The sequence below is a fragment of the Chiloscyllium plagiosum genome, unplaced genomic scaffold (genome assembly GCF_037043375.1).
Source record: "Chiloscyllium plagiosum isolate Xiang-an unplaced genomic scaffold, Cpla_swu_hap1 HiC_scaffold_27, whole genome shotgun sequence".
Lineage (NCBI taxonomy): Eukaryota > Metazoa > Chordata > Chondrichthyes > Orectolobiformes > Hemiscylliidae > Chiloscyllium > Chiloscyllium plagiosum.
This window is the reverse complement of record NW_028270165.1, coordinates 49,050,530-49,066,245: the sequence shown is the minus strand read 5'-3', so window position 1 is coordinate 49,066,245 and position 15,716 is coordinate 49,050,530. Positions and strand designations below refer to the sequence as shown.

Genomic DNA, 15,716 nt, shown 5'->3' with positions numbered 1-15,716 from the left:
AAACTCTCATTTACTTGCTGTGCAGAACCAGCAGAGCTGAGGTGGGCCTCCAAATGCACTGTGACACGTATTGTGATTCAGAGTGAACTCACAGTTCAATCAACGAAAGGTGGGAATTTAGAAAAAGTTTATATTTACACAATCTCCTCACGTCAACGCAACAACAAAGTGGTTTAATTATCCGCCAGTGGAGAGAACCCTGTTCCTGGAGATGGGACAAAGAGCTAGCTCAGGGATATCAGTCCACATTGCTCTCTTTGCAACCAGTTCAGAGGGAGAACATTGGAGGGACAAAGGAGTGAATAACGATCTGTGTCGGAGGGTGACTAACTGTTCATGGAGACTATTCCTGGCTAACAATAAGTCGTGTGTAACAGCAGACGATGTGATAACACGGTCTCGTGTGGGTGTGGTAGGGGTCAAGAGCATGGGGGTGTTCGGGTCCAAATAATATTGAACTCGATATTGAAGACTGGAGGGCTGTAGGATTCCAAATGGAAAATGAGGCGTTGGTCTTCCATCTGGAGCTGAGCTTTGCTGGAACACTGCTGCATGCCTGAGACAGAGATGTTGGCCAGGGAACAGGGTGGCGTGTTAAAGAGAGAGGCAACCAAAAGCTCATCGCCTCTGGGTGGGCTCGAACCACCAACCTTTCGGTTAACAGCCGAACGCGCTGACCAATTGCGCCACAAAGACAGGCAATGACATGCCCTGCGCCATCGCTTAGGGGAGGCTATTAGTGAATTCATAATTCAGCCTCCCCGCCGAGAATTACAATTGTCGTCTATCAGTTTTACTTTTCCATAATAAAGCCTGGGAGATTTATTGTGGAGAAACCGGGGACAGGCTGGAGACACATCCATCTCAGGAGGAACTAGCTTTCTTATTCCGGGCCGTCGCCCTTCGAGCCTTTCTACTCAGTCGGACAGTTCATCTTTCATTCACCTCTAAATACGCTTCCCAAAGAGTTTCTAAAGATTCACAAAGCTGGAGACTGGGATTTCTGTTTTGCTTCATGAACATTTTTCCATTTCCTAACTGACAATATTTTGCCAAAATCTCTTCCCAATTGTACGCCTTGCGTCATGTCCAGGGATGTGGAATTTCCATTTTGGGGAGACATTCCCAAGTTTGGGAATGTTCGCTTCGGAGCAAAGAAGGTTAACTGGAGATTTCCTGGGGCTGTTGGTAATGATGGGAGAAGAAGCGATGGGAATGGGCAGATTAATGATCAGAAGAATCAATTGCCACTGACCAGAGTCAGTTACCAGAGGACAGGGATTGAAGTTCTTGAATGAAAAGCAGCACTTGTGCCTAATAAACACAGAGAATACTGCAGAAAGCCAACAGGTCGAGCAGCATCTGTGGAAAGGTAAACAGAGCTGACGTTGTGAGGCTGATACGTTGTTTGTTTAGAACCCGAGGTTCCTGCATGGCAATCAATTCCCAGACATGAGAAAACGGGACTTTATTGAGACGGGTTTTGTGAAGTTTGAGCGATAATGTAACCAACAGGAAGTCATTTAAAATCGCCAGCGAAGAAAGCATAGTCAGCAGGTTACCACCTTGAGCGGGGGAGCTCCAAAGGATCTCTACGCCAACACCTTAAGTGTTCGGCAACAACTACACGCCCAAAGTTGTGGTCTAAAATTTCTCATGGAATGGTTCTAACAGGAAAGGTGAGTACTGGGCTTGTCCTGTCCGCACCATAGCCCCAACGTACCCTGTTCCCCTGGATTTGATCAGGACAGAGGAGGCTGATTGGGAGATCGAACTGAACTACACACATTGATGAGAGATAGAGCGGGTGGGAAGGATCCATTCTCATTAATAATCAGGGCCGAAAATAAGGAGCCACTTCAAGAAATTTGGGGTTCATTCAGCAAAGCTAATGTGGATCTGTTCACAGAAAATTGTGATGAAAGTCTCTCGAGTTATTTTGATGAGAAGTGTTGATGATGCTAATACAATCGGTAGGATGAATGTAGATTGGTAAATGTATTTGGTGACAGTTCTGTTCTAGCCCTGTGAGCGAAACCTAGATCTGAAGGAATAAAAGGGACATTAACAACATCGATCTGAAATTGGATACGTGACAAGAAACAGAGCCATCATTAACAGTTGGCTTTTGAACTGGAGAAGGTTTCTCGTGAAATTAGCTTGAGGCTTGAGGATGCAACGTCAAGATAATTTAGGTAAAACACGGAAACGCTATCCTCATTAGCAGACAGTGAAAGGATTACAAGACGCAACTGAAACATTTTTGATAAATGATACAGGGGACTGGGAAGATAAGTATTATAAACTGTGAATAACAAAGTTCTGGAGCAGAACACTTACATTCAAAGACCGAAAACATCCAGGTCCTGATTAATCAGATTGCATTGTGGTGCTTTTCTGCAAAACATCCACTTGCAATGTCCTACAAAAGAGTGACAAAACCCTACCCTCTCAGTCCAGGATAGAAAATCCGAAGGGATGAACGTTTGCTGAATTTCTGAAGATTCACAAGGCTAAGACTGGGTTTTGGTGATTGTTTCCTTTCCACTCCCAGGAGCCGCAGTGATTGAGGCGGTGAGTTGGGGAAAGTAAAATGTGCCCGTGAGCAGCGTGTGGGGCTATTTCAGCTTCCCCTCATCTGACAGCGCTGTGAATTGACTCCGATGTTCTCAGGGACATTGACTGACGTGAGACAGTGAAAAGATCCCCATTCCCGCAGATCGGGAATTCAAACCGTATGCCGGCTTCAGGACAATGAGAAAGATTAATTGGGGTGTGTGAAGAAGCTGTGAGCTGCATTTCAAACAGGTAGGTGGAGTCAGATGCGTCATCCATTGCGCCCCGGCCCTGTGCGTATCTAACGCCACCATGCTGCAGAGCTCTGACGTGAACACGGACATGCGCAGCAATGGGAACCTTCACAAGGTGAACTGCCAAAGATAATCACCGTCATTGATTCCCTTCCACAGGCCCAACTTTGTGAAGCAGTATCTTTCACTGGTAAAGGAAACACCCTTGTCCACAGGTACCTGCTTCATTTCGATCACGATTTCAAGCCTCTCACTGTTCTAATCTCATTTCCAAACACTTTGCTCACAGCCTCAAACGAAGCTCTGCGGGTATCTGCCTGTTCCACCCGAACAGGCAGTGGGTTGCAGATTCCCACCAGTCCCAATGTGAGTGTTATATAGTTTTCCCCCTCCACTGATTTGAATCTTAAAGAAGAAGCCGGGGAGCAAGCTCCCTTTCTTTTCGACGACATTTCTCATTTTGTCCTCGGCAGGGTTCACACCTGCGTGGGGAAACCACAATGGATTTCAAGTCTATCGCATAAACCACTCGGCCCACGAATACAGAACCACACTGACAACTTCACTTCCCAGGTCTGTCTGCCTGTGGAGCTGCGAAAGAGTGAATCATCGCAGAGTTTGTTTGAATCCAATCACTTCACAGTGATTCGAAAGGGTTAAATATCTGCACATGGCGAATCGAGGTGTTTCATCCCAAAAGGTGAAATGAAATTTCCGTTAAAAACAAAACTAGAAATTGCAGGAGGAACTCAGCAGGTCAGGCAACAGCTGTGGAAAGAGAATCATAGACAACATTTCAAAATTCTGTTTTCTCCGACAGGTACTGTCAAACCTGCCGAGTTTCTCTTTTTGTCTCGGTTTCTCAGCATCCGCAGTCCCTTACGTTAGGCATTAATTCAATTCAGAAACCCCTTTGTGGAGAGGATTTCCGTTTGGGGAACATTTTCCTGACCCCATGAAAAGCACTCAGCTTCGATGCCAAGGAAGAAAAGTGAACACACCGCCCCTGGGTGGGCTCGAATCACCAAGCTTTCGGTTAATAGCTAAACGCGCTGACCATTGCGCCACAGAGACAGGCGCTGGCATTGGCTGCACCATCGCTTCGGGCAGGCTATTAGAGAATTCATAATTCAGCCTCCCCGCCTAGAATTACAATTGTCGTCTATCAGTTTTACTTTTCCATAATAAAGCCTGGGACATTTATTGTGGAGACACCGGGGACAGTCTGATCCCACCCTCTGCAGACACATCCATGTCACGAGGACCTAGCTTTCTTACTCCGGGGCCGTCGCCCTTCGACCCTTTCCGTGTTTCGCCTGTTCCTGAGTTCTCTCATTGGCTCGGAGGCGAGAAGGTGTTTGAATTCTTGATGTACAGGAACGACAATTCTTTCAATGTCTCAGATCAGTTCATGTCCCGAGAACATCAGAGTCAATCTCCCGGCCCCTTTAACAAGGGGACGGTGTCTGGACTGTCTCTACTCAGTCGGACAGTTCATCTTTCATTCTCCTCTAAATCCGCTTCCCAAAGAGTTTCCAAAGATTCACAAAGCTGGAGACTGGGATTTCTGTTTTGCTTCATGAACATTTTTCCATTTCCTAACTGACAATATTTTGCCAAAATCTCTTCCCAATTGTACGCCTTGCGTCATGTCCAGGGATGAGGAATTTCCATTTTGGGGAGACATTCCCAAGGTTGGGAATGTTCGCTTTGGAGCAAACAAGGTAAACTGGAGATTTCCTGGGGCTGTTGGTAATGATGGGAGAAGAAGCGGTGGGAATGGGCAGATTAATGATCAGAAGAATCAATTGCCACTGACCAGAGTCAGTTACCAGAGGACAGGGATTGAAGTTCTTGAATGAAAAGCAGCATTTGTGCCGAATAAACACAGAGAATACTGCAGAAAGCCAACAGGTCGAGCAAAATCTGTGGAAAGGTAAACAGAGCTGACGTTGTGAGGCTGATACGTTGTTTGTTTAGAACCCGAGGTTCCTGCATGGCAATCAATTCCCAGACATGAGAAAACGGGACTTTATTGAGACGGGTTTTGTGAAGTTTGAGCGATAATGCAACCAACAGGAAGTCATTTAAAATCGCCAGCGAAGAAAGCATAGTCAGCAGGTTACCACCCTGGGCGGGGGAGCCCCAAAGGATCTCTACGCCAACACCTTAAGTGTTCGGCCATAACTGCACGCCCAAAGTTGTGGTGTAAAATTTCTCATGGAATGGTTCTAACAGGAAAGGTGAGTATTGGACTTGTCCTGTCCGCGCCATAGTCCTAACGTATCCTGTTCCCCTGGATGTGATCAGGACAGAGGAGGCTGATGGGAGACCGAACTGAACTACACACATTGATGAGTGATAGAGCGGGTGGGAAGGATCCATTCCCCTGCATAGAGAGATTAATAATCAGGGCCGAAAATAAGGAGCCACTTCAAGAAATTTGGGGTTCATTCAGCAAAGCTAATGTAGAACTGTTCACAGAAAATTGTGCTGAAAGTCTCTCGAGTTATTGTGATGAGAAGTGTTGATGATGCTAATACAATCGATAGGATGAACGTAGATTGGTAAATGTATTTGGTGACAGTTCTGTTCAAGCCCTGTGAGCAAAACCTGGATCGGAAGGAACAAAAGGGGCATTAACAACATCGATCTGAAATTGGATACGTGACAAGAAACAGAGCCATCATTAACAGTTGGCTTTTGAACTGGAAAAGCTTTCTCGTGAAATTAGCTTGAGGCTTGAGGTCTGCAAGGTCAAGATAATTTAGGTAAAACACGGAAACACGATCCTCATTAGCAGACAGTGAAAGGATTACAAGACGCAAATTAAACATTTTCTACAAGTGATACAGTGGACTGGGAAGATAAGTATTATAAACTGTGAACAACAAAGTTCTGGAGCACAACACTTACATTCAAAGACCGAAAACATCCAGGTCCTGATTAATCAGATTGCATTGTGGTGCTTTTCCGCAAAAATCCACTTGCAATGTCCTACAAAAGAGTGGCAAAACCCTTCCCTGTCAGCCCAAGATAGAAACTCCGAAGGGATGAACGTTTGCTGAATTTCTGAACATTCACAAAGCTTAGACTGGTTTTGGTGATTGTTTCCTTTCCACTCCCAGGAGCCGCAGTGGTTGAGGCGGTGAGTTGGGGAAAGTAAAATGTGCCCGTGAGCAGCGTGTGGGGCTATTTCAGCTTCCCCTCATCTGACAGCGCTGTGACTTGACTCCGATGTTCTCAAGGTCATTGACTGACGCGAGACAGTGACGAGATTCTCATGCCCGCAGATCGGGAATTCAAACCGTATGCCGGCTTCAGGACAATGAGAAAGATTAATTGGGGTGTGTGAAGAAACTGTGAGCTGCATTTCAAACAGGTAGGTGGAGTCAGATGCGTCATCCATTGCGCCCCGGCCCTGTGCGTATCTGACGCCACCATGCTGCAGAGTTCTGACGTGAACACGGGCATGCGCAGCAATGGGAACACTCATAAGGTGAACAACCAAAGACAATCATCGTCACTGCTTCCTTTCCACTGGCCCAACTTTGTGAAGCAGTATCTTTCACTGGCAAAGGAAACACCCTTGTCCTCAGGTGCCTGCTTCATTTCGATCACGATTTCAAGCCTCTCACTGTTCTAATCTCATTTCCAAACACTTTGCTCACAGCCTCAAACGAAGCTGTGCGGGTATCTGCTTGTTCCACCCGAACAGGCAGTGGGTTGCAGATTCCCACCAGTCCCAATGTGAGTGAAATACTTTTCCCCCTCCACTGATTTGAATCTTAAAGAAGAAGCCGGGGAGCAAGCTCCCTTTCTTTTCGACGACATTTCTCATTTTGTCCTCGGCAGGGTTCACACCTGCGTGGGGAAACCGCAATGGATTTCAAGTCCATCGCATTAACCAGTCGGCCCACGAATACAGAACCACACTGACAACTTCACTTCCCAGGTCTGTCTGCCTGTGGAGCTGAGAAAGAGTGAATCATCGCAGAGTTTGTTTGAATCCAATCACTTCACAGTGATTCGAAAGGGTTAAATATCTGCACATGGCGAGTCTATGTGTTTCATCCCAAAAGGTGAAATGAACTTTCCGTTAAGAACATAACTAGAAATTGCAGGAGGAACTCAGCAGGTCAGGCAACATCTGTGGAAAGAGAATCAGAGACAACATTTCAGAATTCTGTTTTCTCCGACAGGTACTGTCAAAACTGCCGAGTTTCTCTTTTTGTCTCGGCTTCTCAGAATCCACAGTCCCTGACGTTAGACATTAATTCAATTCAGAAACCCCTTTGTGGAGAGGATTTCCGTTTGGGGAACATTTTCCTGACCCCATTAAAAGCGTTCATCTTCGAAGCCAAGGAAGAAAAGCGAACACACCGCCCCTGGGCGGGCTCGAACCACCAACCGTTCGGGTAACAGCCGAACGCGCTGACCAATTGCGCCACAGAGACAGGCGTTGGCGTGGGCTGCACCATCGCTTAGGTGAGGCTATTAGCGAATTCATAATTCAGCCTCCCCGCCGAGAATTACAATTGTTGTCTTCCGCGCAGTCTTGCGAGACATCCCGGCTTTTTAAACTTGACTTGTGCAAAAATGCCCGATTAAACTTCTCAAAAAGAACCTTCGTTAAAAGAGGCTGAGCTCCCTGGAGTACGAATGGGACAGGAAGTGAAATGATTGGAGATATCATTGAACAGGTTGACGTGTTTCCTTCCCTAATTTTCTTATCCCTGTGCCAATTGGCACGTGGCTTGGGCAGTAATGTTATTACACACACTGGAGCAGTGGGATTTGTACCTGAGCCTCAGGGCTCTATGGGAGACTACAGCTGCACCACAAAAAAGAACTCTAGTAAATAGGTCCTCTTCAGTTGAATGAGAGGAAACAGCTTCCTCCTCAACATGAGACACGACCACTGTACCCTCCGTGCCCATTACAATAAATTGAGCCTTCTCCTGTTGAATGAATGAGTGGGAACCCCTCTCCGAACTCCAAGAAGCGGGGGGCCCGGCTGGAGGCTGGATTTGCTCAAGGCTTGTATCTATTAACTTATTTAAATGGTACCTACTGTATGGGGCTATGGTTTACATTAAAACCGGAGGATCATGTCAGAGTGTTTGTTTATATTGAGCAGTTGTAGTTGGTAAAATACACTCCCTGGAGGAGCACCTTCTATGCTGCTGCATTTCTTGCCTTCTGCCCTTCCCCCATTTGTTATCTCTCATCTCGATTTTACATTTTCAGTCAAATTTAATTTCACATTAATCAGCCTTGTATTCACTGTGTATTATTAATTAATCTGTTGGATTGTTGTAATGGTGTAATTTCATTTATGTTGTCTGAGTTTGACATTGAATGTGCAGGTGTGAATGCCAGTAAGTTGTAAAAATAAATCAAGAGTTTGTGCTTTTTAAACAAAAAGACGAGTTCAATGGTATTACTGGCATTGTCTCCTTTGAGGATGATGATTATAGTCTGACCAAAAAACCATTTCATGCAGTCACCCAGTTTAATTAAAGTCTTTTGGAAAATAATTCTGGCAGATAAAGATTTATACAACCCAAAATACGGTTGGTAATCATGTGTATTCTTATCTTTTAAGCCGTAACAGATGGAATTGCGTGGCGGTTTGAGACTGAAACTTCGCTGGAAAGAATGTAGATTGATGAGGGAAGTCAAAATGGCAGAGTCTCGGGCCACAATCTATCAGTCTTGCTTGATTGCATGAGTGGTGGTTCTTCAAAAGCACCTTCCAAGTCATGACCTCAACCACCAAGAACAAACAAGTGTGAACACAGGCTTCCGACTGCAAGATATATCGCATTGTTTCTTTGTTATTGACAAAATGCTGGAACTCACTCCTGAACATTGTTGCAGTCCACATCATATTTGTGAAGCAATTTAAGAAGCAGATCAGCACCACCTTTTCAAGGTCAGTTTGGGAAGAGTTGTTGGCACAGCCAATGATATTCACATCTTATGAAATAGTAAGCAAAGAGCCCACGGTGTTGGGAGGCTGTATGTTAGCATAGATAGATGATTGGCTAACTACCACAGTTGTGGTAAGTGGCATGTTCAGGATGAAAACTTGTAACTAGTGGTGTACCACAGAGATCAGCGCTGGGGGCAACATTATTTACAATATATACACGAATTACTTGGATAAGTAAAGTGAAGGTACTATTGCTAAATTTGCAAAAGAGACAGTTGATGTGAAAGCAGGTGATGAGGATGACATTAGATATCTGGAGAGGGATATAGACAGGTTAAGCAAATGAGCGAAAGCTTGACAGATGGGAAAATGAGGTAATACAGTTTGTTAGGAGGTGAAGAACTGAATATTAATTGGAGAAAGCTTTAGAATAGAGGGATTTGGAATCACGTCCACGAATCTCTTCTTCCAATTTCAGTGAGTAATAGGGAGACAAATGGGAGGTTGGCCTTTTCAATAGAGTAGAAATGTAGGGAGGTTATAGTGAACCTATGTAAGGCATTAGTCAGGCCACAACTGAACACTGTGAACAGTTTAGGGACCTTTACCTGAGGAAAGATATATTGGCATTGGAGGCAGGCCAGAGAAGGTTGACCATGATGATACCAGGGATGGAAAGAATGTCTTATGAGGAGAACTGAATAGGTTGGACCTGTGCTTAATAGAAGTTAGAAGAATTAGAGGTAACCTTATTGTCACGTACAAGATTCTGAGGAGACTTGACAGGCTAGACGTGGAAAAGTGGGTGAGTCTGGGACCAGAGGAAGTAACCTCCAAATAAGAGATTGCATGTTTAGGACAGATAGGAATTTCTCCTGAGGGCAGTAAATCTGTGGAACTTGATACTACAGAGGGCTGTTGAGCCTGGGTTTTTACGTGCATTAAAGGTTGAGATAGATTTTTTTTAATCATGAAGCAAATTGAGGATTATGGGGAAATGGCAGCAAAATGGAGTAAATGTTTGCCAGAATAATCGTGATCTGAATACATGGCAGAGTCAACTCAATGGGCTGAATTGAATAGTAAATAGTAAGGAGGAAAAGGATGCAACTGGCAATTACAGACCAGTCAGTGTTGGGAAGCCTAGAGATTGTAGGGAGTTGGTAGCATTTGGGCATTGTTCGTGGATTTAACATCTGGAGTTTCAAATTGATGCTGCTATGGCCCCGATGCAATTTGAAATCAATTTATGTATCTGGAATATTAACTTATCGCTGCTTTGGTGATCTTATCAATTGTCATAAGTACCTATCTTGTTCACTAATAACCTTTTTTAAGGAAGGAAATCTTCAGTCCTTTCGCAGTTTGGTGAATGTGTCACTCTTGATCCAAAGTCATGTGGTTGACTCTTAACTGCTCTCTGAATTGGCACTTGGTTATTTTTTGGGAGATCAAGTGTCACGTTCCATGAATGAATAATGAAAAATATTCAGGACAAGATTGTCAATGTCACTGTCAGTGAAGGGAAGATTGTGATCTCGTGATACTGGTTAAGTAGCCCAGAGATCTCGGTCTTCTGAGAACAAAAATTAAAATCCCATCATGGATGCTAGTGGACTTTATTTTCAACGAATAAAAAGATCTGGAAATGAGAGTTTGTCTCTGTACTGCAACCAGGAAACCATTATTGGCTAAGACAATGAATTGCAGCTGTTGGAGATCAGCAACAAAAGGCACAATTGCTGGGCAAATGCAGCAGGTCTGGCAGGATCTGTGGAAAGAAAACAGTTAATGCTTTGAATCCAGCCTAATTTTGAAGGGCCACCGGGCTCAAAACAGTAACACTGTCGTCTCCTCATAGATGCTGCCAGAACTGTTGTTTTTGTCCAATCATTACAGAGTGTTGTGAAAGTGTTCTTTTCGGGAGGGAAATCTCCCACTCACAACTCTGCACACGCGTGCACACGCTCACATCACGTGACTCCAGACCTACTACAATGTGGTTGACTCTCAACTGCCTTCTAGCATGTAGCCTATTGCTCAGTCCAAAGGCCATGAGGGATGGGGAGCAAATGTTGAACATGCTAGCAACAATTCCATCCCTCAAAATATTTTCTTATATATTATAAAGCATAGGTTAATGAAGGACAACCAAAACTATGGGAAAGTCATGCCCAACTAACCTGATTTGCTTGTAGTTATAAATATTGTTTTAAAATCCTCTTCAGAGAGGACATTGGTTCCATCATTGTTGCAATACTGCATGCAATTCTGTGCTTCCTGCTGCAGGAAGGGTGTTGTGAAACTTGAAAGGGTCAGAAAACATTTACAAGGATGCTGCCAGAGTTGGAGGGTTTGAGCTACAGGAAGAGATTGAATAGACTGGAGCTATTTTCTCTGGAGCTTTGGAGGCTGAGAGGTGACATTAAAGGCATTTATAAAATCATGAGGGACATGGATAGGGTAAATAGGCAAGGTCTTTTCTCTTGGGGTGGGGGAGTCCAAAATTAGAGGGCATAGGTTTAAGATTAATGGCAAATGGAGTTTAATATAGATAAGTGTGAGGTCTTACATTTTGTATAGTCAAATCAAGGTAGGAATTTCATGGTGAATGGTAGGACCTTAAGGAGTGTAGTGGGACAGAGGGATCTTGGAGTACATGTTCACAGTTCTCTGAAAGTGGAGTCACAGGTAGAAAATTTGGGCACACTGGCCTTCATCAATCATGGCATTCAGTATAAAATACCGAATTAGAGTCGAGATAAGCACCAGATAATAATACATACCAACAAGCACTAAATATGTTTCCTATGCAGTATTTCAAACCAAGAGATGTCAGGGTGCAGTTTCTTAGCTCCTAGAAAGTGGAGTCATGGGTAGACAGGGCAGTGAAGAAGACGTTTGGCATGCTTGCTTTCATCAGTCAGAGCACTGAGTACAGGAGTTGGGATGAATTGTTGCAGCTGTCACAGATTCCACACAACAACACACGACGTGACCCTGCCCTCCCCTGACTGACTGTCCCTTTGCAGATCAGGGGGAAGACACCCCTTTAATTGTGATGATCAGAAAACATGCCATCCTTCAAAAAAGGGCTGCGTTCACAAATATTTGGACAGAGGAAGGAAGATGCAGTCTGGGTGAAGATCAATCTTCATTCAGAGAGGGAGAGGAAGAGCAGCAGCAGCTTCAGAAGTTCATGGTCCAACTTCTGAAAAGACCTTGTCTGATTTGCAGTTGTTCCTGGACTTGTAATATCGTACTGCAGCATATTGTAGATCTTCAGTAAGAGTGTCAATACTGCACTACAGAGGTCCATTTGCAACTTGAGTCCATGTGAACTCTTCGTGGAGGTATGCAGTCTGCCACATAACCCTGTTAGTTTACAGTTACATATAGATCGACGCAAAGATCTTTGGGATTGAGAGGAAAGAATGTTCCATAGTAACGAGAATTACGTTCAGACTTTCTATCATGGACTGACTGTGATGACCTTTGCAATCACTTCACAGGAATATTACAAGAGAAGAATTTGGCGGCAGAAATCTCAGACCAAACATCAGATCAAAGTCTGACAGTCACTTGATCCACGAGGACGTGGATATTGATGGCCTTGAAAACAAAGGGGAGAAGGTCTGTCTGCTTCGTTAGGTTTTAAACGTCAGTGTGACTGGAAACTCAAAGTCTCACATACCCACATACCCGAGTAGTGACTGGAACAAGCTTTACAGACTGAATGAGAGTGTTCCAATTATCAGGGGGTTCACCAGTAACACCAAACATATGCTGTAAGCGTGAGCAAGTTTTCAACAGATTGTTAAGGTCTGAGACAGACGAGGGCACCTGCACCATGGAGAAACCGTGGAAATGTGGGGAGTGTGGGAATGGTTTCCCTTCGCCATTTGCGCTGGAGATTATTGGCGTTTGCACACCGGGCAGCGGCTGTTCACCTGCACTCAGTTACACCATCTCCTGGCCCACCAGTGGGTCCACACCAGCAAGAACCCGTTCATCTGTCCCGTGTGTGGGCAGGGCTTCACTCAGTCACACCACCTGCTGCCGCACCAGCGGATGCACTCCGGGGAGAAACCGTTTTCCTGCTCCGTGTACGGGAAGGGCTACACCCAGTCGTATCACCTGCTGCTCAGTTTCTGCGTCCACACCGGGGAGAAGCCGATCACCTGTCCCGTGTGGAGCAATATCTTCTGTGATTCCTTCACCCTGCGCAAACACCAGCACATCCACACCAAGGAGCGGCCGTTCACCTGTCCAGTGTGTGGGAAGGGCTTCACCCAGTCGTACAACTTGTGGAGACACCAGCAACTTCACAAGTGAGATGGCGCAGGGATTCAGGTTGGACTCTGCTGTTACCGATGCTGAGAGTCACATCTTGAACCCTGTTTAGTGGGTGAAGTGGGAGGGTAAGGGGTTCCTTTTTTGCTGAATGGCTGCTCTGTCACCCATTTTACTTCCAGTGGGGGCTGACGCTCTCTGAGCCTGGGATTGCACCTTCCCTACGGAAACAGTCCACAGAAGCGGCTGAAGTGCAGGTAGATCTGAAATAGATACATTTGTCTCTGTCCCATTGAGTCTCCAGCACAGTCGATCCAATTGGCCTCTGTCAGTGTTTATGCTCCACCTGAGCCTCCACCCACCCCTTCATCAGCATACAGGTATCCCCTACTTTTTGAAAGTTCACTTTACCCCCTACCCCCTCCACCCCCAAGCCTGTGCCAATTCTTAATCCTAACTTAGACCTGCTATTTATTGCTGATGCGTGGTTTCTGTCCCTGCATACACCTCCCATTCATGTGTCTACCTTAAGTGTTGCTAAGGTGCCTCTTACCACTACATCCATTGGCAATGCATTCCAGGCATCCACCATCCAACTGTGTGAAAAATCTCCCCTTTCAATTCTCCCGCAGACTGTACCCCTCTCGCCTTGAACTTGTGCCCTCTTGTCGTTGACTTTTCCACCCTGGTGGGGCGGGGCGGGGGGAGCCTCTGACTATCTAACAGACTATCTGGCCCAACACCAAACATCCAAAGAATAATCCACACAGACCCATTTCCCTACCCCTATTACTCGACATTTACCCCTGACTAATGTACCTAACTTTCACATTCCTGAACACTGTGGGGCAATTTAAGCACGGACAATCCAACTTAACCTGCCAATCCCTGGGCATTGGGGTAATTTAGCATAGCCACTCCACCCTAACCTACACATTTGGGTTGTGAGACGAAACCGGAGGAAAACCATATCGACACAGGGAGAATGTGCAAACTCCACACAGACAGTCACCTGGGACTGAAATTGAACCAGTTTCCCTGGCGCTGTGAGGCATCAGTGCTAATGATTGAGTCACCACGCCGCCCCGTCCAGTCAATCTGTGTGTCTCATCATTTTGTTGAGGCCATCCCTCTGCCTCCATCTTTACAGTGAAAATAATCCAGGTTTATCCCATCTCTTCTCATAATGAGACCTCCAGACCAGGCAATGGCCGAGTGAACCTTCTCTATACCCTCTCCCAGAGCATCCATGTCCTTCTGGTAGTGTGGGGACCAGAACTGCACGCAATATTCTGAATGTGACCGGAATAAATAGCTGTAACATAACTCGCCAACTCTTACACTCAAGGCAAACGTGCTATGTGCCTTCTTGATCTCGTTACCCGCCTGTATTGCCACTTTTGGAGATGCATATGGCCAGATCCCTCTGTATGCCAGTGCTTCTATGTGGTCTGAAATTTATCGTACAATTCTTGTATTTCCTATGTATCTGTATCCAGCTTCACCTTAATTGTGTTCCCCTCTTTATCACTTTTCCCCCATTCTCACCCCTCCACACATCAGCATATCATAAGATTATAGGAGCAGACATTATGCCATTCAACCCATTGAGTCTGCTCCACCATTCAATCATGGCTGATAGGTTTCTCAACCCCTTTCTCCCCGTAACATTCAATCCTCTTGATATTCAAGAACCTCGTTATCCCCATCTTAAATATATTCAACGATCTGGCCTCCACAGCCTTCTGGGGCAGTGAATTCCATAGATACATCACTCTCTGTCTGAAGAAGTTCTCCTTATCTCAGTTCCAAAAGGTCTTCCCTTTACTTGAAGGCTGAGCCCTTGGCTCCTCGTTTCTCCTACCCATGGAAATATTTTCCCAACATCCACTCTGTCTAAGCTGTTCAGTATGTTGTAGGATTCAATTAGTTCCATTGTCATCTTCTAAGCTCCATTGAGTATAGACCCAGAATCCTCAAATGTTCTTCATATGTTAAGCTTTTCAATTCTGGGACCTTTCTCATCAACCTCCTCTGAACATGTTCTAGGGCCAGTACATCCTTCCTGAGATATGGGGCCCAAAACTGTGTACAGTACTCCAATTGTGGCCTGACTGGAACCTTACAGATCCTCAGAAGTGTTTCCCTGCTTTTATATTCAAGTCCTGTCAAAATAAATGCCATTGTTGCATTTGCCTTCCTAACTACTGACTCAAAGTGTAAGTTTACCTTGAGAGAATCCTGGGCTAGAAGTCCCAAGTCTCTTTGCTCTTCGGATTTCTGAATTTTCTCCCCATAATCCTTCTGTTCCAGGGTAGCAGCAGAGACTTCCAGACACACTGATTTGTATTCCGGGATATCCAGGGATCTCAAGAACTGCCAGTATCTCAGGAGGAATCGTTATTCTGGGAGGAGACAGAGAGGAGCGTGGTGTGCACCTGTAAACTCCAGAGCTTCCCAAACTTCACGAGTCAACAATAACTCTTTCTGGACCAAGAAACGAAAGGGCGGACGAGAAACTGTGACACCACAGGAAGTGAAATTAGGCCATTCAGCCCATTGAGTCTGCTCCACCATTTACTCATTCTTGAGTATCAAGGGGCTCAAAGGTGATAGGGAGAATGGGGTTAAGAAACATATCAACCATGATTGAATGGCAGAGTAGATTAAATACA

General features: G+C 45.2%; 2 non-coding genes across 2 annotated transcripts; both read right to left on the bottom strand.

Moving 5' to 3' along the window:
* Positions 1-622: 622 nt before the first annotated feature.
* trnan-guu (transfer RNA asparagine (anticodon GUU)) lies at positions 623-696 on the bottom strand. Its single transcript has one exon. It is a non-coding gene; the product is annotated as a tRNA-Asn (tRNA).
* Positions 697-7,193: 6,497 nt separating this feature from the next.
* Positions 7,194-7,267, bottom strand: trnan-guu (transfer RNA asparagine (anticodon GUU)). The gene has a single exon. It is a non-coding gene; the product is annotated as a tRNA-Asn (tRNA).
* Between the last annotated feature and the right edge of the window lie 8,449 nt (positions 7,268-15,716).